Here is a 27559-nt window from a genome sequence, read left to right as displayed (position 1 = left end):
CTTTGATGTCTGGTGCCAAGGCCAGAGTGAAAGCTGGCAGAAGGCATGATCAGGAATACTCCACCTGGCCTCAATAAAAAAAAACTAGGCCCTACCTCCCGACTGAAACCTTCCCTTAAGTGCTGGTTGCTACTCCATCCACGGCTAGGATCTCCTAAACTGGTAATATATTAGCTTGATCGCCTTGTTTGTGGTGTTAATGATTTTGCTTTATTTACCTTTGAGTTGTTGACTGATTAAATTGACTGTGATTTTACGAAACCTGCAAATTAGTCTGGAATTAATGACTCAAATGTAATGCTTATTGGCTGAATATGCACTTGTCAGGGGAGCACCCAAGAAATCAGGAACTCAGGAAAATGCAGCATTTAGTATTTTCATACAAGATAAGTTGGCCCTTTCATCTGAAGGTTGTATTAACCTACAGAATAAATTTTATTAGGCTATCTTTTGGGAGACATGTATGTTTTTCATCTGCTCACATCACAGCGTCCAAGCAGTGCAGTATGCTTTCAGTGAAACAAGTATGAAATATGCTGTTTAAGTGGCAGTTTTCCTGGTTCAGAATTGGTAAAGTATGAATCCAAACCTCTGTTTATAAAAACCTCAGTAAGCAGACTATTGACCTGTTCCAAATACCGTGCTGAATTCCAACAGGGCAATTACGTTGGTTGGGAGATGAGTACCGGCCCTCCCCCATCAACATATCTAGCTGGATTGCCTGGTTGAGAGTTATGAGTCAGGCTAATGAGCTGACCACATAAAAAAAAGGCCTTTGTTATGGAAACGACCTAGAGCACGATCTGCTGGATGTGGAAGGAATTGGTTGCCTCATGTGCCACCAGGCGAAGAGCAGAGTCACACAAATGTAAAAGGCTATTAAAGGGAAACTAATCTTTGTCAGGTATGTATGTGCATGTTTAGCTGCAGTTCTCTGTTGCTTTGTTGTGTGATACAATCAGTGACCTTAGAATTGCTTCCATGAATCTGTGAGCATCAATTGAAATAGAACAGATGTACTCAGACTGAAATGGACTGAAGTGTTGAGAGAACCATGCTCCTTTTGTTTTTTTTAATTTACCCCAGAATGTTCAATCACATCTGTGTGAATAGAACAGGGATTAAAACAGGAAGGGATAGTTATTTTCTCTCTCCCGCTTCTCAACGTAGACTGTGAGAGAAACTGGAATATCATGAATGACTAGCAACTAGCATGACGCCATTACAGAACTGGAGCTTGGAGTACAATTCCAACACTGTCTGTAAGGAATTTGTACATCCACCCTGTGAATATTGCGTTTCCTCCCACATTCCAAAGTCAAACTGGTTAGTAGGTTAATTGGACATTGTAAACTGTCCTGTGAATAGGGTAGGTCGCTGAGCGGTGTGGCTCGTAGAGCCGGTAGGGCCTGTTCAGCACAGTATCTCTAAATCAATCAATAAATAAAATGACTTGGTGCTGATTTTGGCACTGGTTGCATTCAGATTTCTGCTGAGGTCATGGGTTCGCAACCTCATTTCATTTTTTTCTACCTTCAGCAGTTCTGTTTTTAATACCTGAAGTCATGTTATTCCAGAGATCTGTCGATCCTGTGTCAACTGAGTATATCCGAGCCCATCCTGAAAATCCTTTTAGACTGCAGAGAAATCAAGGATTATGAAAAATGGGCAGGTTAATGGGTCTGAGGCCAGTGTAACGATCAGTAATGGTCATACAATGATGCAGATTCGAGGCACTGTGTAAGCTACTTCTGTCCATAGCTTTTAAGTTACTAAGTGTACTGTATATATTTGGAAGATCGTAAACTATTTTGCATGATCTTTTCATATGGATTTTCAGCAATGGCTAACTTAAAGGATAATGATGAATGGCTAATTTACTGCTGCCTAGTAGACTACAAGTTTTGTGCCGGGTCTGAGGTCCTGATTTTAAATTTCCTTAATCATCAAAGGCTAATTTGTTGTTAAGATTCTGTATAGTTAAACTTATGAATAACACTGTTGGAGATGAAACTCCCTAAGCAGTCAATAGAGATTGAGAATAACTTACTTCTCCTCCAGGTCTGTGGGCTCTAAGTGACCATGACTGACTTCCACAAGTGGGACAGCTGATGCCTGACTTGAGTACTTTGTGAGATGATATGTGTTTTCCATTGTTAATGGAGGTTTCTGTGTCCTACTAGTGTATGGACTCGAAGTTCTCAATGCCATCCCAAAAGGTACCATAGAAACCATAGAAACTACAGAACAGAAACAGGCCTTTTGGCCCTTCTTGGCTGTGCCGAACCATTTTCTGCCTAGTCCCACTGACCTGCACATGGACCATATCCCTCCATACACCTCCCATCCATGTATCTGTCCAATTTATTCTTAAATGTTAAAAAAGAACCCGCATTTACCACCTCGTCTGGCAGCTGATTCCATACTCCCACCACTCTCTGTGTGAAGAAGGCCCCCTAATGTTCCCTTTAAACTTTTTCCCCCTCACCCTTAACCCATGTCCTCTGGTTTTTTTCTCCCCTTGCCTCAGTGGAAAAAGCCTGCTTGCATTCACTCTATCTATACCCATCATAATTTTATATACCTCTATCAAATCTCCCCTCATTCTTCTACGCTCCAGGGAATAAAGTCCTAACCTATTCAACCTTTCTCTGTAACTGAGTTTCTCAAGTCCTGGCAACATCCTTGTAAACCTTCTCTGCACTCTTTCAACCTTATTTATATTCTTCCTGTAATTTGGTGACCAAAACTGAACACAATACTCCAGATTCGGCCTCACCAATGCCTTATACAACCTCATCATAACATTCCAGCTCTCATACTCAATATTTTGATTAATAAAGGCCAATGTACCAAAAGCTCTCTTTACGACCCTATCTACTTGTGACGCCACTTTTAGGGAATTTTGTATCTGTATTCCCAGGTACCTCTGTTCTACTGCACTCCTCAGTGCCTTACCGTTAACCCTGTATGTTATACCTTGGTTTGTCCTTCCAACGTGCAATACCTCACCCTTGTCTGTATTAAACTCCATCTGTCATTTTTCAGCACATTTTTCCAGCTGGTCCAAGTCCCTCTGCAGGCTCTGAAAACCTTCCTCACTGTCTACTACACCTCCAATCTTTGTATCATCAGCAAAGTTGCTGATCCAATTTACCACATTATCATCCAGATCATTGATATAGATGACAAATAACAATGGACCCAGCACTGATCCCTGTGGCACACCACTAGTCACAAGCCTCCACTCAGAGAAGCAATTCTCTACCACCACTCTTTGGCTTCTTCCATACTTCTCTACTTTGAGCAGTGATGGGCCAGAGGTATCCAGGACTCTATTGCAACACTGGATTTGTTCAAGAAGCTCTGAACGTATTGTTGAATCTTTTCCTCACTCTACTTGGTCATTCCCTTCCATGACAGAACTTGAGAATTGGGAATCTGGTATTGGGCATGCAGGTGATGTAGCCTGAGCAACTTAGCCACCGAGTGTAACTTGAGTCTCAATGCTAGTGATGCTGGTGTGAAAAAGGGCATTCATGTCGATTTACTTGTCCTTGCATTGAATCTGGAGTATTTTGCAAGGGCAATGTTGGTGGAATCTTCCCAGAGCCTTGACATGACTCGGTAGGTACTCCAGGTTTCAGAAGCAGACACAGTGCAGAAATCACTGCAGCCCAGTACACAATGAGTTTTGTGTCAGATTTGAGATCTTGATTTTTAAATTTACTTCGTTATCAAAACCTTTGCGAGTGATTGAAGATGATGGCCAGTTTCATCATTATTGTCTGCCTTTGCCAGGAGGTGGCTCCTGAGAGAAGAAAATTGTTTCCAATGTCCAGGGCCTTGCTATGAAGCATTGTGGATTGAGGGTAATATTGTACAGCAGGGGCAGGTTGGTAGAGGATGTTTGTCTTGCAGATGTTCAGCATGAAGCCTATCCCTGCATATGCTTCACAGAATGAATCGTTGAAGGACTGAGGCTTGCTTTCCCAGAGTGCAGAGAAACAACACTGTCTGCATACTGCAGTTTGATAGTAGATCTTGGATGTTATTGATTCTGGATTATCGTCTCCACGTTGTGCACCACTGAAGTAAGCAAGGTTAGCAAAAGTGTAAGTTCAGTGACAGATTTACTTGACACCAATCCTTAATATATTTAATTCTGTTGCAGACCCACTTGTTAGGATCATGACTTGGATGTGGTCATGAAGCAAAAAGAAGATTGAGATGAATTTTCCATGGGAGTCTGAATGTATGGTGAGTACCAAACAATACCATCTAGTTGAGAAGATGCATTTTTCCTGAAGGTGTAATCTGATGAAAATGGATCCATGGTTTCTCTATGAAAGAATCTACGCTACAGTGTAAGGAGTAGCTCCCACCATGATTGTTTTTACTTAGCTCCCATATATTGCTGTCAATTCAGCATCCACCCATCTAACATGGACATTTAAGGGTAGATATTTATAAGATAGTCAAGAGTGATCTAGAGGTGATCATTTCATAAATCTTTCAAGATCTTCATCTGCAATCCTGGAATGCTAAATACAGATTTGGTATACTCAATACCAACCACATGTGAATTCTGAAATTTTCACATATAGGAACAGAATATTCTTCTGTGGCCTTAGGCATGATGGTTGTGATATGGTAATACATTCGCTGAAGCCAATTCCAAAATTCAGTTGCATTGACTACAAAACTGAATTTCACCTGCAAACTTCAATGAATCAACAAACTCATTCGTAAGGCCAGTGATGTTGTGGGGATGGAACTGGACTCTCTGACGGTGGTGTCTGAAAAGAGGATGCTGTCCAAGTTGCATGACATCTTGGACAATGTCTCCCATCCACTACATAATGTACTGGTTGGGCACAGGAGTACATTCAGCCAGAGACTCATTCCACTGATATGCAACACAGAGCATCATAGGAAGTCATTCCTGCCTGTGGTCGTCAAACTTTACAACTCCTCCCTTGGAGGGTCAGACACCCTGAGCCAATAGGCTGGTCCTGGACTTATTTCCTGGCATAATTTACATATTACTATTTAACTATTTATGGTTTTATTACTATTTATTATTTATGGTACAACTGTAATGAAAACCAATTTCCCCCGGGATCAATAAAGTATGACTATGACTATGATGCATGATAATGTGACCGAAGGGCATATTTAGTTGGTGCATCCTGCTATTAATTTCTACCCTTGAGCGTGGCCTTATAAAATTTTTGCCCAGTTGATCATAGTGGCCTTCGTTTCACTTTGATGTTTGTTCCTAGCCCATTAAAGTGCTGCAGCAGGCCCTTTGGAGTTATCACCTTTCCTGGCACGAGAACACTTGTTGTCTGTAGGGCAGGTGCCAATACTGGTAGGTCACTAAATTGTTTGGCGGAAAAATGGTTGCTATGTTTCCTGCACTATCACAAATACTAAATTTTATTTCTGGGTGCTTAGTGTTGAGGCCTATCTTGTAAGCATGGATAGTGTTAGATATATAAAAAAAGCTTTTTCTTCATTTACATTTATCTGGTTTAAATCTTGTAGGAATTTGGCTGCTTTTGCTTTATTGTCTCTAGATATTGTTATTAGGATTGTTAACTTCCCATTTGAAAAATGTGAATACGGATTTTCTTTCCTTGTATCACCCACCTCTGTATTTAGTTACATAATAAATGTTTCATACTCAAAAAACAATATTTAAAGCAAACCATGCATTGGCAATCAATGATGCAAAACCAAAAAAAATCAGATTTGGGTAAGATGATTCTACCGAGACCCATTTAGCGCTTTGCTATTGAAGATAACCATTTTCAGCTATTGTTTACAAAATCATTGGTGGTGGGTTTGCTTTTTAAAGCTTCTCATGAAGGAAGGCAAGGTTATGGTCCAATGTGATGGCATGAGTATCGATTTCTCTAACTTCCGTTAATGCCCCCCTCCCCTTCACACCACATCCCTTATTTGTTTATTTAATATTTTTTTATATATATTTTTTATTTTTCCCCCCTTTTTTTTCTCTCTCTCTTTTTTCTCCCTCTGTCCCACTCACTATAACTCCTTGCCTGCTGTCCACCCTCCGGGCTTTCCTCCCCCCTTCTCTTTCTCCCCAGGCTTCCCGTCCCATGATCCTCTCCCTTTTGCCAATCAACTTTCCAGCCGTTAGATCCACCCCTCCTCCCCTCCTGTCTTCTCTTATCATTTTAGATCTCCCCCTCCCCCTCCCATTTTCAAATCTCTTACTATCTCTTCTTTCAGTTAGTCCTGACAAAGGGTCCCAGCCCGAAACGTCGACTGTATCTCTTCCTATAGATGTTGCCTGGCCTGGTGCATTCACCAGCATTTTTGGTGTACGGTCCTGAGGCAGGCTTTTGATCCAATACCATTGACAATTTCTTTCACTTCACAGATACTGCTTGACCCATTGAGTTCATCCAGGTGCTTGTTGCTTGGGTGTTTGTTGAAACTGGTTCTACACAGAATGATTACTATTCTATTTGTGTAATAGGATAAATATTGTTAATGTTTGTTGAGGAGTAGTTGAAACTGAGGTAAGTTGGGCACAAAGATCCACCAGTTAGGAGCATGAGGAATATAAAACCCTACATCACCAGCTTCACTGAAAGGCAAATGAGATATTTATAAAAGCAAGTTTAGAGCACAGGACAGGCAAGAAAATCAGGATGTCTAAGGTTTCTGGTATCAATGGAAAGACAAAAGGACAGTTGGCTACAGTATATGAAAGGCAAAAATAAGTCCAAGGGCTATTAGTGCATCAGTGGAAGTGTTTGATTCCTAAAATCACCTCTTTAACAAAGCAGAAATGGAAGTAAATTATCCTGGATCCAAAAGAACTGCTTAAGAACTATTGTATACCAATCTCTCTCCTACATGACCCTCCTCTACAAGAACCCCTCTTTCATAATTCGAGTCCTTTTTTCTAATTCATTCAGCCTATTGTCAATGGATTCTAGGAAGGTGTCCACCCAGTCATCTCTGACTTGCTTCAGTTTTTCTTTCCCTCCTTGTCTTCACGGGGTGTCTCAATGACACGAAGATTTTGGACCTGAATTTGTTAGAATCTTGCCAGTCAAGTAATAAAGGGCAAAGTTGAGATCATAGTCCAGAGGTTGAGAACAAGAGGTTAAATGTCTTCCATCTATGTTTGTAAGTACCAAGAAGGATTAACATATTTTTCTCTTCACCCTTTTGTAGAAACTATCACATGTGCAGTATATTGCAGAAATCTGGGAAACAGAAATTGCCCACTTGTAACAGAGACGTACTCATTTTCTGTCCAATGTATTTATCTGACTCATTGTTTCATTTTCTGTCTCTCATCATGACCCATTTCTGAGAAATAAGCACGTTAGTCCTTTTTAATGTGAAGTCTGTTTTATCAACTGAATACAGGAAACAGAAACGATCTCATCGTTAGAGTATTATCTTCCAGCATAACAGACAATAAAGGCTGTTATTATAGTTCAGGCACTCACCTGTTAAAAGATTTCATTTTGAAAGCTGCTCTGTGGGGAAGGGGGTAAAAAAACAAATGTTCTGTGAAGGTACAACACTCCTGGGAATTTTCAGCTGAGTTCTTTGGGGAAAAAAGGCATTTTGATGACATTAACACAACTGTTAATAGAGCTGCAGTCAGCGCATAACTAACACTCAGTTAACTTCAAATAAATCCTTCCTGATACAAGGACTGAATCCTAATGTGTCAATCTGCCACTTAATCACACACATTTAAATTTCCCATCAAAGTGTACATTTAAGTTCAAAGATATGCTACATAATGGAGTGATATTTCACTATCGCCATTGTATTAACTATTCCTTTGGGCCTCCATTTTAAAACTGTGAGACATTAAGATACTTAAAATATGTTTACCACTGTCAGGAACACTAACAAATAAGTCAATAATACCCACTTCCCGTTCCAACTTCACATTTTTGACCTCTCCTGACTGATGATGCTGACTCATTACCAAGGCATGGAGAGCCAGCGCCCTCTAGTATCTTAGACAAGATTCCTTTCATCTGAAGGGTCATGATTTTTGACTTGAGTAAAATTCGAAGTATATACATATTGGAGTGTGATTCACATCTGTCAAGCAGAAGTCTGCACCTCCACAAGGGTATTTCCACTTAAAGTATATAGAAACATAGAAACATAGAAAACCTACAGCACAATACAGGCCCTTCGGCCCACAGAGTTGTGCCAAACATGTCCCTACCTTAGAAATTACTAGGCTTACCCATAGCCCTCTATTTTTCTAAGCTCCATGTACCGATCCAAAAGTCTCTTAAAAGGCCCTATCCTATCCATCTCCACCACCATTGCTGACAGCACATTCCACACCCTCACCACCCTCTGCGTAAAATACTTACTCCTGACATTTCTTCTGTACCTACTCCCCAGTACCTTAAACCTGTGTCCTCTTGTGGCAACCATTTCAGCCCTGGGAAAAAGCTTCTGACTATCCACACCATCAATGCCTCTCATCATCTTATACACCTCTATCAGGTCACTTCTCATCCTCCATCGCTCCAAGGAGAAAAGGCTGAGTTCACTCAACCTGTTTTCATAAGGCATGCTCCCCAATCCAGGCAATATCCTTGTAAATCTCCTCTGCACCCTTTCTATGGCTTCCACATCCTTCCTGTAGTGAGGTGACCAGAACTGAGCACAGTACTCCAAGTGGGGTCTGACCAGGGTCCTATATAGCTGTAACATTATCTTTCGGCTCCTAAATTCAATTCCATGATTAATGAAGGCCAATACACCATATGCCTTCTGAACACAAAATAAACTGCGGATGCTGTGATCAAAGCAACACTTTCAGTACGCTGGATGAACTCAGCAGGTCGGGCAGCATCAGTTAGAAATGATGAGTCGACGTTTCGGGCAGGAACCCTTCATCAGGACTGAAGAATGAAAGATGGGGAAGGATTTGAAGAATGCTTGTAGCTTCAGTTGAAAGACCAGTAATTTGAAAGACCAAGGGGTGGGGGAGGGGAAGCATTGACGTCATAGCCCTGAAAACAATGGGTAGTAAAAGAAGGAGGCGGAACCATGAGGGAACTGGGGGAGGGGGTAGAGTGAAATAGGGATAGAGGAAGGGAGGGGGAGGGAATTACCGGAAGTTGGAGAACTCTATGTTCATACCAAGGGGCTGGAGACTACCTAGACGGTATATGAGGTGTTGCTCCTCCAACCTGAGTTTAGCCTCATCATGCCAGTAGAGGAGGCCATGTATGGACATATCTGAATGGGGATGGGAAACAGAGTTGAAGTGGGTGGCTACCGGGAGATCCTGTCTGTTGTGGCGGACGGAGCAGAGGTGCTCGACGAGGCGGTCCCCCAATCTGCGTCGGGTTTCACCGATGTAGAGGAGGCCGCACCGGGAGCACCGGATGCAATAGGTGACCCCAACAGACTCACAAGTGAAATGTTGCCTCACCTGGAAGGACTGTTTGGGGCCCTGAATGGTTGCAAGAGAGGAGGTGTAGGGACAGGTGTAGCCCTTACGCTTACAGGGATAAGTGCCGGGTGGGAGATCAGTGGGGGTGGACGTGCGGATAAGGGAGTCGTTTTTTTTTTCTTTCCGCAGGGATCAGTCCCTCCATGACTCCCTTATCCGCACGTCCATCCCCACGGATCTCCCACCCGGCACTTATCCCTGTAAGCGTAAGTGCTACACCTGTCCCTACACCTCCTCTCTTGCAACCATTCAGGGCCCCAAACAGTCCTTCCAGGTGAGGCAACATTTCACTTGTGAGTCTGTTGGGGTCACCTATTGCATCCGGTGCTCCCGGTGCGGCCTCCTCTACATCGGTGAAACCCGACGCAGATTGGGAGACCGCTTCGTCGAGCACCTCTGCTCCGTCCGCCACAACAGACAGGATCTCCCGGTAGCCACCCACTTCAACTCTGCTTCCCATCCCCGTTCAGATATGTCCATACATGGCCTCCTCTACTGGCATGATGAGGCTAAACTCAGGTTGGAGGAGCAACACCTCATATACCGTCTAGGTAGTCTCCAGCCCCTTGGTATGAACATAGAATTCTCCAACTTCCGGTAATTCCCTCCCCCTCCCTTCCTCTATCCCTATTTCACTCTGCCCCTCCCCCCAGCTCCCTCACTGTTCTGCCTCCTTCTTCTACTACCCATTGTTTTCAGCGTTATGACATCAATGCTTCCCCTCCCCCACCCCTTTGTCTTTCAAATTACTGGTCTTTCAACTGAAGCTACAAGCATTCTTCAAATCCTTCCCCATCTTTCATTCTTCAGTCCTGACGGAGACTTCCTGCCCAAAACGTCGACTCATCGTTTCTAACTGATGCTGCCCAACCTGCTGAGTTCATCCAGATGCCTTCTTAAACTCAGTCAACCTGCGCAGCTGCTTTGAGCGTCCTATGGACTCGGACTCCAAGATCCCTCTGATGCTCCACACTGCCAAGAGTTTTACCATTAATAATATATTCTGCCATCATATTTGACCTACTAAAATGAACCACTTCACACTTATCTGGGTCGAACTCCATCTGTCACTTCTCAGCCCGGTTTTGCATCCTATCAATGTTCTGCTGTAACCTCTGACAGCCCTCCACACTATCCACAACACCTCCAACCTTTGTGTCATCAGCAAACTTACTAACCCATCCCTCCACTTCCTCATCCAGGTCACTTATAAAAATCACGAAGAGTAAGGGTCCCAGAACAGACCCCTGAGGCACACCACTGGTGACCGATCTCCATGCAGATTATGACCCGTCTGCAACCGCTCTTTGCCTTCTGTGGGCAAGCCAGTTCTGGATCCACAAAGCAATGTCCCCTTGGATCCCATGCCTCCTTACTTTCTCAATAAGCCTTGCAAGGGGTACCTTATCAAATGCCTTGCTGAAATCCATATACACTACATCTACTGCTCTTCCTTCATCAATGTGTTTAGTCACATCTTCAAAAAATTCAATCAGGCTTGTAAGGCATGACTTGCCCTTGACAAAGCCATGCTGAATATCCCTAATCATATTACACCTCTCCAAATGTTGATAAATCCTGCCTCTCAGAATCTTCTCCATCAACTTACCAACCACTGAAGTAAGACTGACTGGTCTATAATTTCCTGGGCTATCTCTACTCCCTTTCTTGAATAAAGGAACAACATCTGCAACCCTCCAATGTGTGGTATAGTCCAACCTTTGGTAATGGCTCTGTTTTGAAACTTGTCTATAACAAATGGAAAATCATGTACTGCTTTATGATTTACAGGGGCTGTCTTGGGATTTATAGTAGTACAGAAGGTTGTGTCCTTAGACCCCTGCTCCACTCCCCGTATACTCATGACTGTGTGACTTGGTACTGCTCTAGCTCCATCTACAAGTTTCCAGATACTACTGTAATGGATCATATCTAAAATAGCAATGAGTCGGAGGGCAGGAAGGAGATAGAAAGCTTAGTAGCATGGTGTCATGACAACAGCCTTTCCCTCGATGCCAGTAAAACAAAAGAGCCTGTCTTTAACTTTGGGAGGTGGTTCAGCGCGCATGCTCCTGTCTACATTGGTGGTGTTGAGGTTGACAGCTCCAAGATCCTAGAAGTTAACATCACCAATAACATGTCCTGGTGTAACCATATACATGCCATAGCCCAGAAACCGCAGCAATGCCTCTATTTCCTCAGAAGGCTAAAGAAATTTGGCCTGTCTCTGTTGACCCAAACCATTTTTTATTGATGGACCATAGAAAGCATCCTATTTAGTTTGGCAACTGCTCTGCATGTGACTCGACTGCAAGAAATTGTAGAGAGTTTTGGACACAGCTCAGCACATCATGGAAACCAGTCCATGAACTCTGTCTTACTTGTCACTGCCTCAGTAAAGCAACCATCATAATCAATTATCCCACCCGCCCCAGGCATTCTCTCCTCTTCCATCGGGCAGAAGAGTCAAAGCCTGAAGACACATACCTCTAGGCTCAATGATAGCTTTTACCTTGCTGTTATAAGACTACTGGACCAGTACAAGAAGATGAACTCTGAATCTAACAGTCTACTTCATTATGACCTTTCACATTGTTTACCTCTACGACACTTTCTCTGTAGCTGTTACATTTTTATTCTGCATTCTGTAATTGTCTTACCTTGTTCTACCTCAGTGCACTGTGATCTGTATGAACAGTATGCAAGACAGGCTTTTCACGGTATCTTGGTACAAGCCACAATTATAAACCAATTCCAGTTACAGAAAGGGTTGTTTGGAGAGTTTAGCAGGTTAGTAGTAGAGAACCAAGCATCTTAAGATCTCTTAAATGGGAGAGATAGAAGGATCGGGTAGGGCAGGAATGAGCCGAAATTGAGGGTGGGACTTAAGGATGTGAAGGAAGAAGAACACTCTGCTTTTAGTGGTAAGTATTTATGAGTGTTCTCGATTTTTCTGTGCTTAGTTAAAAAGTGGATTAAAGTGTGATTAATTAAAAAGTGGATTTCTACATCTTATAAAGTAGAACTAAACAATGTAAACTGTGGTATGGTGGAGCAAGTTGTGAGTCTGAGCTTCAATATGTAGGAGTTTGTGGATATGGGTGTAGGGGTTGTCCCTCTCTGGATCCTCTCCAGCCGTGAATACTGAGTTAGTCAGAGGCGTTCTGGGAGAACATAGTCCCTGGTCATGCACTAAGTACAATGAAATAACCTCAGATTTTGTTCCAAATTTTGATTCAATTAAGAAGAAAGGAATAGAATTTGTGAAACAAGATGCAACATACAGCCCCCACTACAATCAGAATATTCAAATTATCAATTAGCACCATAACTGCCAGTAGTTATATCCAACTGGAAGATTAGTAGGATCAGCAGAGTCCATTACATGACCATGAATCACCAGCCTTCTGACTAGCTGCTCATCTTGAATCTCCACTGGAAACTAGGATCTCCCAGGCTTGGTACAGACAACCTCTACTGCCAGTAATCTCGGCTGCACCAAGGTTTTGTGGTGAAGCTACAGCTGGTTGATTTGACACCTCAGGAAGGAATGGGTCTCTGCTTCAGCCTGGCACTCTGTAAGATATAACAATAGGGCATGGGGTGGCATCTACACTATAAGATCTGGTACATTAAATTACACAATGGGAAAATTGATAATAAAGGGAATTCAGTTGTCAGGCATTGCTTGTGAAGTTGAGAAACTGACTTTGCTGAATGTATTTTGAAAGCAGGAGTCACATGCATGTATGAGGACTGGTCACATGAACTTGCACGTATGAGAGCATTGTGGTGTAATTTTGCCAACGAGAGGAATTGGTAAAGTTATTGAGAAATGAGTAAAATTAGCAAGAGTGTGTCATGTGGTGCACTTTGTGGTCATTGTTGTCTGGTAAAAATTAACTGAACGGAAGGTCAAGGAGTCCAGCTGAGATGAATTAAGCTTTATTGGGGCCATGGCAAACAGAAAATTGGAGGTTTTCCCTCAATACTAACACTTCTGTAAAACATATTTGTATTAAGAATATTAATGTGGAAAGACAATAAATATTTTGCACGACACATTAGTAAATAAAGCAGAATGTGCAATATCAAAACTAAGTACTTATTTTTGCCACACAAAACTGAAGAAAAAAAATTATCTCATGAAAACGTTTAATAAGCCTGATTGAAAATACACTTTTTTACTTTGGACTACATCATAGAAATCACAAGAAAAATACAGTTTTTATTTGATTTATTTTTATTCAGAGATGCAGCATGAAACAAGACCTCTGGCCCACTGAGCTGTACCACCCAGAAACCCATTGATTTAACCCGCTGTCTAAATACAGGACAATTTACAATGACCAAATAACTTACGTTAAGTCTTTGGATTGTGGAGGAAACCAGAGTACCCGGAGTAACCCACGAACACATGGGAAGAACGTACAAACTTTCTTATACGGAGGAAGCCAGAACTGAACCCATGAACTCTGACGCCACGAACCGAAGTAGCGTCATGCTAACCGCTACACTACTGTGTCACCCAATCAAACTGATGGCTTCAAGCATAAGCCTCACAGTGATGACTGGTAATTGTTGAAGGTAAAATAAAGCTTACACAATACATCTTTAATGTTTCCTTACTCAGCCCAGAACCACCAAACGCATGCAAAACTTTGTATTTTGTAAAATCTCTTCTGTGCACTCATTTACACATTATTATGAAAGCAAAATATGAGAAATTACAAACATACAAACTCTCACGAGGTTTTGTGATGTGCCTTTTAAATGATCAATTTTCTGCAAGCTGTGGGAGAGGAATGTCTTATACAATGTCACCGAAGACAATTTGTTGCTCCAGTTTCAATTCAGCTGCCATCAGAGACGTGGACTTCAGGCACTTCTGATGCATTTTGATCTCAGTTCAATTATTTATCCCTCCATCGTTATGAATGTACGTTCTCCTTCACAGTTTATAACTGGCAGGGTCAGTAAGAGTTTCCATAAAATGCACACATTAAGGATTGCTGAATAAAGGCTTCTTTGTTTTAGAATTTTCAACAGTTTTGCAGAATATTTATTTGCTCTTTCTGTACATAAAATCTGTATTACGTGAATTCAGCAAAATCCTGTTCCAGTCATTGGGTTCAAATACTGCAAATATAGTGGCATATTTCTGAACATGAGTGGTGTCCAACACACTGTGTACACATCCTCTCTGCAATAAAAGCAGACTAATAACTGGTCAAATAAAACATTGAAGATTTCAGAACAAAACTGCTGGCTTCCCTCCTAGTCAAGTCTCGGGTTATTGCGATTCAATGGCAAAAATTGTTAGATCACATTTATAATTTTGTGAAAGAACTTTCACGCTTTTTAACTTCCATTTTCAAAATTCTGGAACTGATCACCCAGGAAAGCTACAATTGTTTCAAGTGACTGCAGTAATCGAATGTTTTACTCAGGATGATGTCCCTTTTCTAGCTGCCAGATGATCATTTTATTCTGTTGAAGAATGCTATCTCAAAATTGTGTCATTTAGCATTTTCCTATACCCTCATCTTGTTGTGAATGGAAGCAACTTCTGGTTGGATGTCATGTGAACAATTCATGTCTTTTGACAGCTTTTCTAGGGCACACTAAATTTTACAATAGTTTAGAGATGGGGATTTCACAGAAGCTCTATGTTGAATCTGACAGATGCTTGAATGTCAAAAATGACAAGCTGCACTCATGAAAAAATTATTTACAGCTAAATTGTGGACACCAAGTTGAAATGTTTAGTGACAGAAGAAACAAGGAATTTTTTTTAAAAAAAGCAGTTGAACAAATCTGGTGTTTTAAATCATGATTTTGTTGGCCTTCTGCTAATAGTGTACCATATTCCAAATACATACGGGTTAGGGTTATGAGTTGCGGACATGCTATGTTGGTGCCAGAGACGTGGCAACACTTGTCGGCTGCCCAGCACAAACCTCGCTGAGTTGATTTGATTTAAACAACACATTTCACTGTATGTTTCAATGTACGTGTAACAAACAAAGCTGTTCTTTTACCCTTTAACTTTCTGCCTCCTCATATTAGTGAATTCTTTACAAGCACTGGATGATGGAAAGCTTCGATAATGTTGTCCTTCGTAGCCATATGAGCAGCTATAAAAGTGAATTAATTACAAATTCCCCAAATTGTTTCAATATATGATGATCTTAACTGCTTATTATGCACACAGTCAATCAAGAATTTGATATTTGCATTAGAGTTGCTTGAGAACATTTCCCTAGTAGTGACGCCATGATTGAAATGCTGCCTCTTCTCTCTGCAGCTACGTCTCTTATTGACTCTTTACGTGCTTAATGCATATGACAATCTAACAAGACTTACTAGTTCTGTTAGGATGGGTTTAAATTAGATGGGCAGGGGTCGTCGTGGGGGGGGGGGGGTGCGAGATCCCAAGCATCGGGGATACAAATGAGAAGCTGGAAGGTGATGCCAAAGTCAGTGATAGCAAGGTGAATAGGAATGACAGGCAGAAATTGGTCATGAGTGAAGAAGGTCTATTGGATTAAATTGTATTTACTTTAATGCAAAAGGTCTAAAGGTTCAAAGGTTCATTTTATTATCAGAGTATGTATGCAGACTACAGCTCTGAGAATTGTGGTCTCCAGATAGCTATAAAGTACAGAAAACCATAGGAGTAGTTGAAAGAAAGACATCAATCGCCCTCTGTACCAAAAGAAAAAGAAACAAAAACTCACAAACCCCTCCCTCACACAAAAACTGACAGATCACCCACATGGGCAAACAATAAGAACATCAATCTGTCCCTCCCTTAGCCAAGTTTCCATATAATATCCTAGTCTCACGTTGTTATATTTATCTTACCCATCAGACCTAAGTCAAGATGGCGCCAGTGAACAATGATTCCTCAAGCGAATTCTTCCAGATAGTCAATCATATTAGTTTTTCTATGTCTTTTATTCTTTTTATCTTAATTTTGTTTTTAAAACTGTTGGAACCTGTGCCTTACAGTCTGTAGTTTGAGCGAGTGAACTAGTGCCTTGCTGATCCCAAGAAAACTCCAGGAGAGAAATGCAAGCATGAGGAGAAGCTCAGAGATGATATGAGAACCCATTATCAACCACATTTCTCACTGATTAAAGAGTCAAGGAAGATTAAAGCATCGAGGCAAATGTGAAAGAGAGCGAGTGGCTTGCGAAGAGGCTGCTGAGTTCGTGTCACTGCCCTGGAGAGGCCGCTGGATTGAGTTGGTTCACACGGAGAGGCCACTGGTTTGAATCACTGCCCATCAGAGGGGCCGCTGGTTCGAGTTGCTTCCCTCTGAGGGGGCCGCTGGTTCATGCTGCTACCCTCGGAGGGCAGAGGATGATTACAGTAGGTTGTCTGCAGGCAAAGAGATCACAGGCAACTGGGAGGTTTTTCAAACTTCAAAGTATATTTGTTATCAGGGCATGTATACATTATACAAACCTTGAGATTTGCAGCCACAAAACAAAGAAACACAAAAGCACCCATGAAAAGAAGAAGACCATGTTAAAGATGAGATAGCGCTCAAGGTCTTCCTGTTCCTGTTAAATGGAAGGACAAGGCTAGCAGGAGTAGGCAATTCCGGACGTGATACTGAAACCCTGGCCAGGAGAAAGGAGGAATGGGTCAGGTACAAGGAGCAAGGATCAAGTCTATGCCTGGAAGAGCATAATGGATGCAGAAGTGTACTCAAGGACAAAATCAGGAGGGCAAGAAGGAGCATAAAACAACTTTTGTAGAGAAGGTTAAGAAAAATCTGAAGTGATTGTATGTATATTAATGGAAAAAGAGTAAATAGATAGAGAAAGGGCCCCTCAAAGACCAAAGGAGACATCTCTGTGTGGAGCCACAGGAGATGGGTGAGGTCCTTAATGAATATATCCTCTTTGGTTTTACCAAGGAGAAAGAATTGAAGACAGGAAAAGTAAATGGTAAAGTCTGGGGGCTAGTCTACGTGACCATAGAGGAGGTACTAGATGTCTTAGAAGATATGAAAGCAGACAAATATCCAATGCCTGACCAGGTTTATCCAAGAATACCGTGGGAGGCTAGAGAAGAAATTGTGGGAGACCCAGTTGAGGTATTTGCATCATTGTTAGCCATAGCTGAGTTGTGAGTAGACTGTGGGTTAACAAACCTTGTGCCTTTATTTAACAAGAGCAGCAAAGGAAAACCTTGGAACTGTAAAGTTCAAAGTTCAAAATAAAATTTATTATTCGAGTGCATACATAAATCCACATACAACCCTGAGACTGTTTTTCCCGCGGGCATACTCAGTAAATCTATAGAACAGTAACAGTAAACAGGATTAAAAAGAGCAAGGTTATAGAAAACAACAAACTGTGCAAATGCAAATATAAATAACAAGAGCATGAAATAACAAGATAAAGAGTCCTTAAGTTGAAACCATTGCTTGTGGGAATATCTCAATAGATGAAAGTCTTTGATAAGGTCATCTTGTACTCTGCATTCTTCTATGTAGAAATTAATAAAAAATATTGGAAAAGAAAAAGAAAAGATCCCACATGGTAGGCTGCTCTAGAAAGTTAGATCACATTGACTTCGGTGACAGCAGGTTAATTGGATAGAGAATTGGTGTGAGGGTAGAAAGCAAAGGGCGAAGGTAGAAAGTTGGTTCTTGGACTGGAAACCATGTGATTAGTGGTGTGCATAGGGACTGATGCAAGGTCCATTGTTGTTTGTCATCTATATCAAAGGTTTGGGTAAGAATGTACATGGCATAGTTAGCATATTTTCAGATGACACTAAAATATGTGATTTTGTAGACAATGAAGAAGGTTATCAAAAATTACAGGGGGATCTTGATTAGCTGAGTAAATGGGCTGAGGAATGCAAAATAGAGTTTAATTTAGCTAAGTGCAAGGTATTGCATTTTGGAAGGTCAAATCCAGACAGGATTTTCACAGTATGTGGCAGGGCACTGGGGAGTGCTATAGAATAGAGGTACCCTGGAGTACAAGCACATGGTCTAATGAAGGTGGAGTCACAGGTAGATAGTGATGAAAAAGGCTTTTCTTATACTGGCCTTAATAACTCAGCACGGAGCATAGCAGTTGGGAGACCATAGCATGATTTTACAGGACACCAGTGAAGCTGCACGTTGAGTATTGTGTTTAGTTTTAGTCACCCTCCTGTAGAGAGAAAAAAAGACGTTATTAAACTGGAAAAAATGCAGGAAAACAACTCAGGGGTGCTGCCAGGACAGGCGATATTGAGTAGGACAGGCTTGGGCTTCATTTCCCCATGGTAGGCTCATCCAGAAAGTCTTGAAGCATGGGATCCATGGATTTGATATTGGCTTGTCCACAGAAGACAGAGGGTGGTTGTTGATGTGTTTATTCTGCCTTGAGGTTGGTGACCAGTGTTACTCTGCAGGGATCTATTTTGGGGCTCCTGCTCTTTGTGAACTTTATAAATGACTTTGAAGAGGAAGAGAAGGAGTGGGTTAGTAAGTTTGCAGATGACACAAAGGTTGGAAATGTTGTGGCTAGTGTACAATGCGATATAGACAGGACGCAGAGTTGGGCAGAGAAATGGCAGATGTAGTTCAATCTGGAAGAGTGCAATACACATTGGAAAAATCAAACTTGTAGGCAAAGTACAAGGTTAATGGCAGGATTCTTAGCATTGTCGAGGAACAGATGGATCATGAGGTCCAAATCCATAGATCCCTCAAAGTTGCTGCACCAGTTAATAAGGTGGTTAACTAGGTAGACAGTGATTAATCAGGAGAACTTTAAAGCAAGTATAATCGTACAACCTAAGTGATCATACTGGAAGGCTTCATATTATCAGATACAAGCTCTCACAGAAGTCCTGCCTCGGTAACTTTGTCAGATGTCTACTGAAGACTGCTTAGGGGATTTCTGCCCTTCTCCAGTAGCGCCATGATGGTGTAGTGGGAGAAATTCCAGTATAATCCAGGGTCTTTTTCAAATCTACCTGTGACTTAGCTGATTTTGATTTCAGCACATGTAACTGATGCCATAATTATCTCTGTTCTTCTGTAAATAGCTCCAGTCATTATGATGGATGGAATTACTGTCACATAGCAAAAGACACAATGATAAAGGTACTGCTACCAAATCATTTTTATTAGAAATTGTACCTTTAAAGGAATTCTTTTAGCTATTGACCCACACATTATGCCAAATGATTTAATTGCAGATGTGGTCTCCATTTTTTCCCAGTGTTGCGTGTTTATGGTCTGCCAGTGAAAAGTAGAAAAGTAGTCCATTTCAATGTCTTTTCCATACTGTAGACAGCAAGTAGCCTCTAAATAATCCCCATGCGTGAGCAGTTATTCCTCTACTAGGGTGAAATGACAGGAAGTGTGGTCTGTGATATATTACCTTCTTTTGCTTAGCCTTATAATAGGAGAGGATTTGGCAGAAATAATTCCCACTCCCAGCTCTAAGCTCATCTACCCACAATATGCTGTCTCAGTAGCCCTAGGGCCATGAATTTCAGTGTTTTGGAAACTGCTGTTTATGTAAAATGCCAGAAGGTGACTGATGCCTATGGAACCATATCACACAGACAATAGTTGCCTTCCACGGAGAGTGGTCATTTCGAGGAATGAAAATATTCTACTGTCTTGCCGTCCCAGTCTGCTTCAGCCTTCTTAAAACTACCTGCTAGTTGACTTAATGCTGCTGTTTTCAGCATTGAACACTAATTTTAAATTGAACATTTTAATTACCAGAAACCAAATGTTCATCTGTTTCCAGGTAGCCAGCAGCTCTGGTAAACAAGTGAGTACTTCATGAAGCATGGTTCTCCCTGATGAAGGGTCCCAGCCCGAACACCAACTGTTTATTCCTTTCCATAGATGCTGCCTGGCCTGCTGAGGCGCTCTCGCATTTTGCGTGTGTTACCTTGAATTTCCACCATATGCAGATTATCTTGTGTTTATAGTTTTCTACTTCATGTTTTTTGAAATGAAGCAGTTACTGAATATATCTGTGAAATTCTATCTTCAATCTTGTTGTAAATTAAAATTATATTGTTGCTACTTTCTGATTTTTGACATCTTTTCTGTTCTTGGTACCTGTCTTGGCCAAGCTATTATACCACCTATACTTCTATAATTTTCCAAGTATTAACGATCTGTTTCTCGTGGTCACAATGATTTGTTTGACTGTGCTTTCTAAAACGTCATGTCTTCTAAATCTACCTTAGATGACACTCATTTCCAAAGTCCAAATGCTAAATGCCTTCTTTTGCTCTTACCTGCTTTACCACACCTTAACTTTCCATATTCATAATAAAATGATAGAAACGTCTTTGCAGTGTTTTGTTTTCATATGGCAAGTTTCTGTTCTTATTCAACCTGACTGAAGAAAGCTGATCTATGAGAGATTAAGCCATCTTAGTTTCTGCTAGATCAGTTTGGCTTTCCAGATCAGAAACCATAAAGGGTAACATTAAAATGAAGAAAATAAGTTCAAATTGATAAAAGATGTACACATATAATGTAAGAAGATCTCATATAAAATTATATTAGTATGCAGCAACTAAAGTTGAAACTCCATCTGTAACCCTCGGGTTCTGTCGGCTGTGTAAGTCTAGGGAAGACAATCCCTGGCCCCACCAAGCATGTGAGATTGAGGTGCAAAACCCCGTCTGGGTGGATGCTGCGTGATGTGTCCCCTGTTACAAATCAGTACCGCGAAATAACAGACAGTACACCATGTGCAATTAAACAACTTAGCTTTATAATTCTTAATTTGACCAAAGGGTTAGTAAAGTAAAATAAAAAGAAAAAGGCCCATTTTAATGAAACAGTCTAATGTGCACAAGTTGGAGTCACAGTTTTGGTTCCGCTGGTCCTCCATCGATTTCCTCGGGCGTCGTCGACTCCTGGCCCCACTCCATGTCCACTCCTCTCTGGTGTCTATGACCTCTCTGTTCTGGCATCCTCTCTCCCCATCTTCTGCCAAACCAAAGATCCAGATCATCTCAGTCTCAGGCACACAGCAAGAAAAGAAACACTCCCTTCATTGGATGGTGCACATTCCAAAGCCCCCATTATCTCTAGCCATAATCCATTCTGCTGCTACAGAGAGACCATTACATTAACGGTGAAACCTTTCTCAGGGTGTTACACATCAGATTATGAGATGGACTGATAAATGCCGGAAGTGACTAGTTTTAGGTCATTTCCTCCAGAAATTTGGAAATTAAGACTCGAGATCCATGATGTACTCAAATACAGTCCTTTTGTGAGTGTCCAGGGTGTAGGGTTGTTAAGTTGTACAGTATTTACTTGGCTTCTGTCTCTAAACAAAGTTAGCACAGGCACATGCCATGCATCATCACACATTATGGTTGGTGGGAGGGGGGGGGGAAATCTTATTGAAACCTATTGAATATTGAAAGGCCTAGACAGAGTGGATGTTGGATGTTTACAATAGTGTGAGAGTTTAGAATGAGACAACACAGGCTCAAAATACAAGGATGTTCGCTTAGAACAGAAATGAGGAGGAATTTCTTTAGCCAGAGGGTGGAGGAGAGCAAGTGGAGGTTGAGGTCTTGATGACTTAGGCTGTCAAAGATTATGGGGAGAAAACAGGAGAGCAGTGTTGGGATGGACAATAAGTCAGCAATGATGAAATGGCAGAACAGACATGATTGAAATCATTGCTAGAAGGATTGAATTCAAGAGCAGGGAGGTCATGCTGCAACTATACAGGGTACTGGTGAGGCCGCACCTGGAGTACTGCATGCAGTTCTGTTCTCCATACTTGAGGAAGGAAATACAGTGCAGAGGAGATTCACCAGGTTGATTCCAGGGATGAAGGGGTTAACCTATGAGGAGAGATTGAGTTGTCTGGGACTACACTCCCTGGAGTTCAGAAGAATGAGAGGGGATCTTATAGAAACATACAAAATTTTGAAAGGGATAGATAAGATAAGATAGAAGTAGGAAAGTTGTTTCCATTGGTAGGTGAGACTAGAACTAGGGGACATTGTCTCAAGATTCAGGGGAGAAGATTTAGGACGGAGATGAGGAGAAACTGTTTTTCCCAGAGAGTGGTGAATCTGTGGAATTCTCTGCCCAGGGAAGTAGTTCAGGCTTCTTCACTAAATATATTTAGGAAACAGTTAGATAGGTTTTTACATAGTAAGGGAATTAAGGGTTATGGGAAAAAGGCAGGTAGATGGGTCTGAGTTTTTGGACAGATCAGCCATGATCTTATGGAATGGCGGGTCAGGCTCAATGGGCCGGATGGCCTACTCCTGCTCCTGTTTCTTATGTTCTTATGTTATGTCTGAGTGGCCTAATTATGTTCCTATGCCTCACGGTCTCATCTCTGATCTCACCCTCCATCTCCTCAGAGACAGAAGGATTGAGTTTCCCTCATCCTCAAATTCCAGCCCACCAGCCTTCACATTCATCCGGATCATTCTCTGCAACTCCTACCGTCTTCAAAGAAATTCCGCCACCAGACATATTTCCTCTCTCAGCACTTCATAGGGATTATTCCCTTTGTGAAACCTAAGTCCACTCCCCATTCGCACTGCATTTTCCATGCAAGTATGGCTGTTGCCACACTTACCCTTCCTCTCCTTTCTTTCCCACCATCCAGCACCCCAAACATCTTTTCAGATGAAACAATGATTCACTTGCACTTCCACAAAACTACTGTACTACTGTACATTTAGTCATCACCTTGTAATCTCCTTTTAACTGGAGAAACCAAACTCAAACCCAATAATCCTGACCTGCTGGACTTGTTCTCCTGTCCTGCACCTCACAATTCCCACATTCTTTTGTTGTATCCTATGAAGGATCTTGACCCAAAACATTGACTGTTATTTCCATCCATGAATGCTGTCGAGTTCCTTGAGCATCTGTAATCTCTGGTGCTTTCTTTTGTCAGGTGTTCTCACTCTCTAACTGCCCCCATTGACAAAATGACCAGATAACCTTCTTTACAACTTATCCCCATGGTCACTCCACGTTTACTCTATACTGGCACCTCCTTCTTTACAGCTTGTCAAGTTTCTTTTGATTCCTTTTCGGTTCTGACAACCTGAAATGGAGATGTTCCTTTTCCCAAGGATGCTGCTTGACCTACAGCAAGTTTTTAGCATTTTCCATCTTTGCTTTGAAGTTAGCACAATTCCACCCACAGTGCTCCTATGAAAAATTCACTCCAATTGACGATTTACCTTCATCATCAAATGTCTGTTATGCTCTAGGTGTTTAGGGCAACAAAGAAGGTCCTCCATCTTTGCCTGTCTTTAGCCATCTTCTCTATTGTGTCCCAGGTGTGGATCAGGGTCCGCATTTCTGCCTCTACGGTATTGGGCCAACTTACCTTTGGTCTTCCACGTTTCCTCCGCCCTTCAGGGGTCCAATGAGGTGCTGCCCTGATGAGGTCCAATCCATCTCTAACATTTCCCTGTGATGATTATGGCCATGGCCTCATGGTGACACTGAAGGAGTAGGGCGTGGTTGGAGATGTTTCTTGGCCAAGAAGTGTGGAAGATAGTCCAGAGGCTCATGGTGTGGAATGGCAACAGCTTGGCAAGCTCGTTCTCTTTCATGTGCCAGCATTCTGACCTCCCATGAGTGTGGACATAACACAGCTCTGGTAGAGCTTCACTTTGGAGTGGATGCTGTGCTTGGTTGATCTCCATATGTTACTCATTGATCTGATGACATTTCTAGCTTTGCTGAGTCCGCACTCAATGTTGTCCTTGGTTCCAACATACTGCCGAATGATGCTGCCCAGGTAGGTAAATCTGCTGGTGCTGGGCAAGTCAACGCCATATGCCTTGATGGGAGGAGGAAACTGTACAATGAGGGTCATTGTCTCTACCTTTCTCTGGCTGACTGAGTCCAACCTGTCCAAAGGTACATGGGCACTGAGTTTTCTCTTGCATGAAGCTGGTATGCATGTGATAGCAATGTGAGGTCACCCACAAAGTCAAGGTCTTCTAAAGTAGAGATTAGAGTCTACCTAATGCTTTCTGCTTTATCTTTCATTGACTCATTACCCAGTCAATCACCAGGTTAAGTAATATTGCTGACATCTCACAGCGTTGCCTGTTCACCAGGTTCGCAGGTTCAGCTCAGGGCTAACAACCCCTGACTGGTCAAAAAAAAAAATTGTTATGAAAACAGCAATGGCTATTGATACATGGTGCATAAATCCTTTGATTTCAGTGCTTGCACAGCCTTCATGTTCAATTATTGCTCTGGTGATCAAAGACGCAGGTTCCGAAGAGTCATTAAAATGCTCCTTCCTGTGTTCAGAATGACATGGACTTTTACTGTCACAGGTCATGTATTGATGACAATGTCCTGCAGTATTAGCTTACCTTTTCCACATGGTGTCAGTGTGCTTTGGATCTCAGTAAAATACCTGCACTGAGAGATAATGAACTGTTGTTTTATATAGTTGACCTCTTATTTAATGTTTAACAATGCTAGAAAGAACACTGTAGACATTTCACTATTTTAAACATTTTTTCCTGTCTACAATATTGATTATAAGATAGCCCTGCTCCTAGTTTGCTAACTTGTTGTAGCAACAAGGACACATTTTAATCTATTGTAGTGTGTGATCACTTTAGATCTGCTCCACACATCTTACGTACTTCAGGTCAATGTTAAAGTTTTATCTATTTTCATCATCATGATCATTTAGGGCTAGATAAATGATGTACCTTGCTATTTGACATTTATGGGTTGGCCATTCTCTGCAATCCCCATTTTCAACCTTTCTCTTTAAATCTAATTTTAAATGATGTCGTATCTGTTAAATAGGGGCCGTGGACAATTCTGATTTGACGGAGAATGGACATGAAATCACAGAGGAACATCTAGAGAAATTTCTGAAACGCCCGTCCGCTGCTGTCGTTACTGTGTGGTCGGGAATCTTTCAGAGGGTAGGCCTCAAAACCCCCTGGCCTTGCCTGTTTTTGGCGACTGAGAAGGAGGTCGAATCATTCGGCAGAGATGCCGCTCAGTACTTGGTGTCGGAGAGCTGATCAGAGCTCAAAGTTTTCGGATGACTCAGAGTCGGATTGTGGTCGGCATGGCAGGGAGAGTTTTTCTTCCCTCTCCCGTCTGCGTGAGATGTGGGACATTTGAGAAACTTTGAACTTTACTGTGCTCATGGACTTTCTTCATCAAGTTATGGTATTGTGCACTGTTGTAACTATATGTATAGTTATGTGGTTTTGTCAGTTTTTTCAGTCTTGGTTTGTCCTGTGTTTTGTGATATCTCACCAGAGGAAATAATGTATCATTTCTTAATGCATGCATTACTAAATGACAATAAAAGGGGACTATGTGTCTTCATAATCTAAACGTGATGTAGTCAATACAATATACTGACAAATGGGCCTCAAATACATATCATTCAAGTAGTGACTCTGGCTTCACGATGCCAGGCTGAATCTACTTTAGTTGTGGCAATACTAAAAGTGTAACACAGACTCCAAATGTTTTCCAGTCAGGCTGCAACACATAGGATGTTAGTAGAGCACCTTCATAAGAAAATTACAATATGGAAAAAGCCCATCAACTGTTTGGAACTTGAGAAAAAGTAACCCAACTTAATTTACTGCAGAGTATTTTAAAATACATTACTTATATGCAAACCCACCACCAGTTGCCAAGTGGTCATAAACTGTGCATCTGTACTTGGTGTAAATGACCAATCCATCTACACCAAAACATCAGTTGACTAAATTGATCCCATTCATGACCTTTTCTGTCAACAGTTGCCCTTGACTGTGAAGTGTCCCTGATGCAGTTCAGGCAACATTTAGTTGGTAGATTGTCTAGGCTTTCTCTCCAAAATTAAAATAATTTTCTACCTTAAAAGGGCAGAAAAGATCTCATTCTAAGCATGAATGCATTATGACATTCTCCAGCAAACTCTGCAATGAAATGCAGAATTGTTTCCATGTTGTCATGCATTATGATCGTACAAGAAAAAAATCATCCATTGGGAAGTGTTGCGGCATGGAACTTAACAGGTAAAATGGATCCCATCAACTGTACCCTGGAGCTCAGGAAAACCAGACCCTCTATGAAACTGTGTGGTCAAAGCTTACCGTTCCCTAATATGATGTTAAATTCAGTAGGTTTCACTCTCTCTTGTGTTTCCGCCAACTGTACAGGAATGTGGTGCAGTACTGGGATATACCCCTATTGATCTGCAGATTGGACTTAATAACCTTAAATTAAAACCAAGACATATTAGACCTACTGTATACCCTGAAGCTCCTTAGTCAAGGAGTAGTGCAGTCAGGCTCGCTCCCTCTTCAGGGATATCATTCTTCTACGCAATTGCACCCTTTTCCGCTGGTCTTCCCCCATCCTTGTCAGAAAACTGCTGGGCTCATGTCTTGAAGGTCAAAAGCTAAAAACTTGAAAATCAAGTTTATTCTCATATATCCAGGTACATGTCCGCATCACAGGCACATAGCATTAGAGATCCAGCTTTCAAAGCAAAAACATAGGCACAAATTACACAAAATTATACCATAAGGGACACACTTAGAACAAAACAAAAGAAAATCCATGTAATAAGTGACGTAGTCTATGTGGTCATTGTGTTACTGTACTGAGGTAGTGATGATGGTTATGCAAGTTGGTTCAAGAACTGAATGTCTGAAAGGAAGTAGCTATTCTTGAGCCCAATGGTGTGGGACTTCAAGCTTCTGTACCTCCTGCTTGATGGTAGCTGTGAGAAGCTACCAACCTTGTTTGTCTCTATCTGGTGCTTAGGGATAAGAGTGAGTGATGCTTCGGGTAAGGGTATGCAAGCAGAGTGACGTTTGGATTCTGAGCCTTCTTGTAACCTAATGGTAAGTGTTGGAAATACTCAGCAATTCAGACAGTGGGAAAGGAAAGAGTTCATGTTTCAGGTTTACGATCTTTATCAGAACTGAAAATGCGAAAAAAGTCATGTGTGTCAATTACATGTATTCTGTTCAGTGCCAATAAATTAGGCTGGATGGTTTATTTGGCTACAAGGGTTTCTTCAAAAA

The 27559-nt window shown here is 41.6% G+C and overlaps 1 long non-coding RNA gene across 1 annotated transcript; it reads left to right on the top strand.

Moving 5' to 3' along the window:
- Nucleotides 1-684: 684 nt before the first annotated feature.
- On the top strand, nucleotides 685-25841 carry LOC140196735 (uncharacterized). The gene is made up of 3 exons (XR_011885803.1): nucleotides 685-904; nucleotides 4175-4260; nucleotides 25323-25841. It is a non-coding gene; the product is annotated as an uncharacterized lncRNA (long non-coding RNA).
- Nucleotides 25842-27559: the final 1718 nt, after the last annotated feature.

This window comes from Mobula birostris, chromosome 1 (genome assembly GCF_030028105.1).
Source record: "Mobula birostris isolate sMobBir1 chromosome 1, sMobBir1.hap1, whole genome shotgun sequence".
NCBI lineage: Eukaryota > Metazoa > Chordata > Chondrichthyes > Myliobatiformes > Myliobatidae > Mobula > Mobula birostris.
Note: the sequence above shows the minus strand (reverse complement) of the source record. Positions and strands in the feature narration are given on the sequence as shown.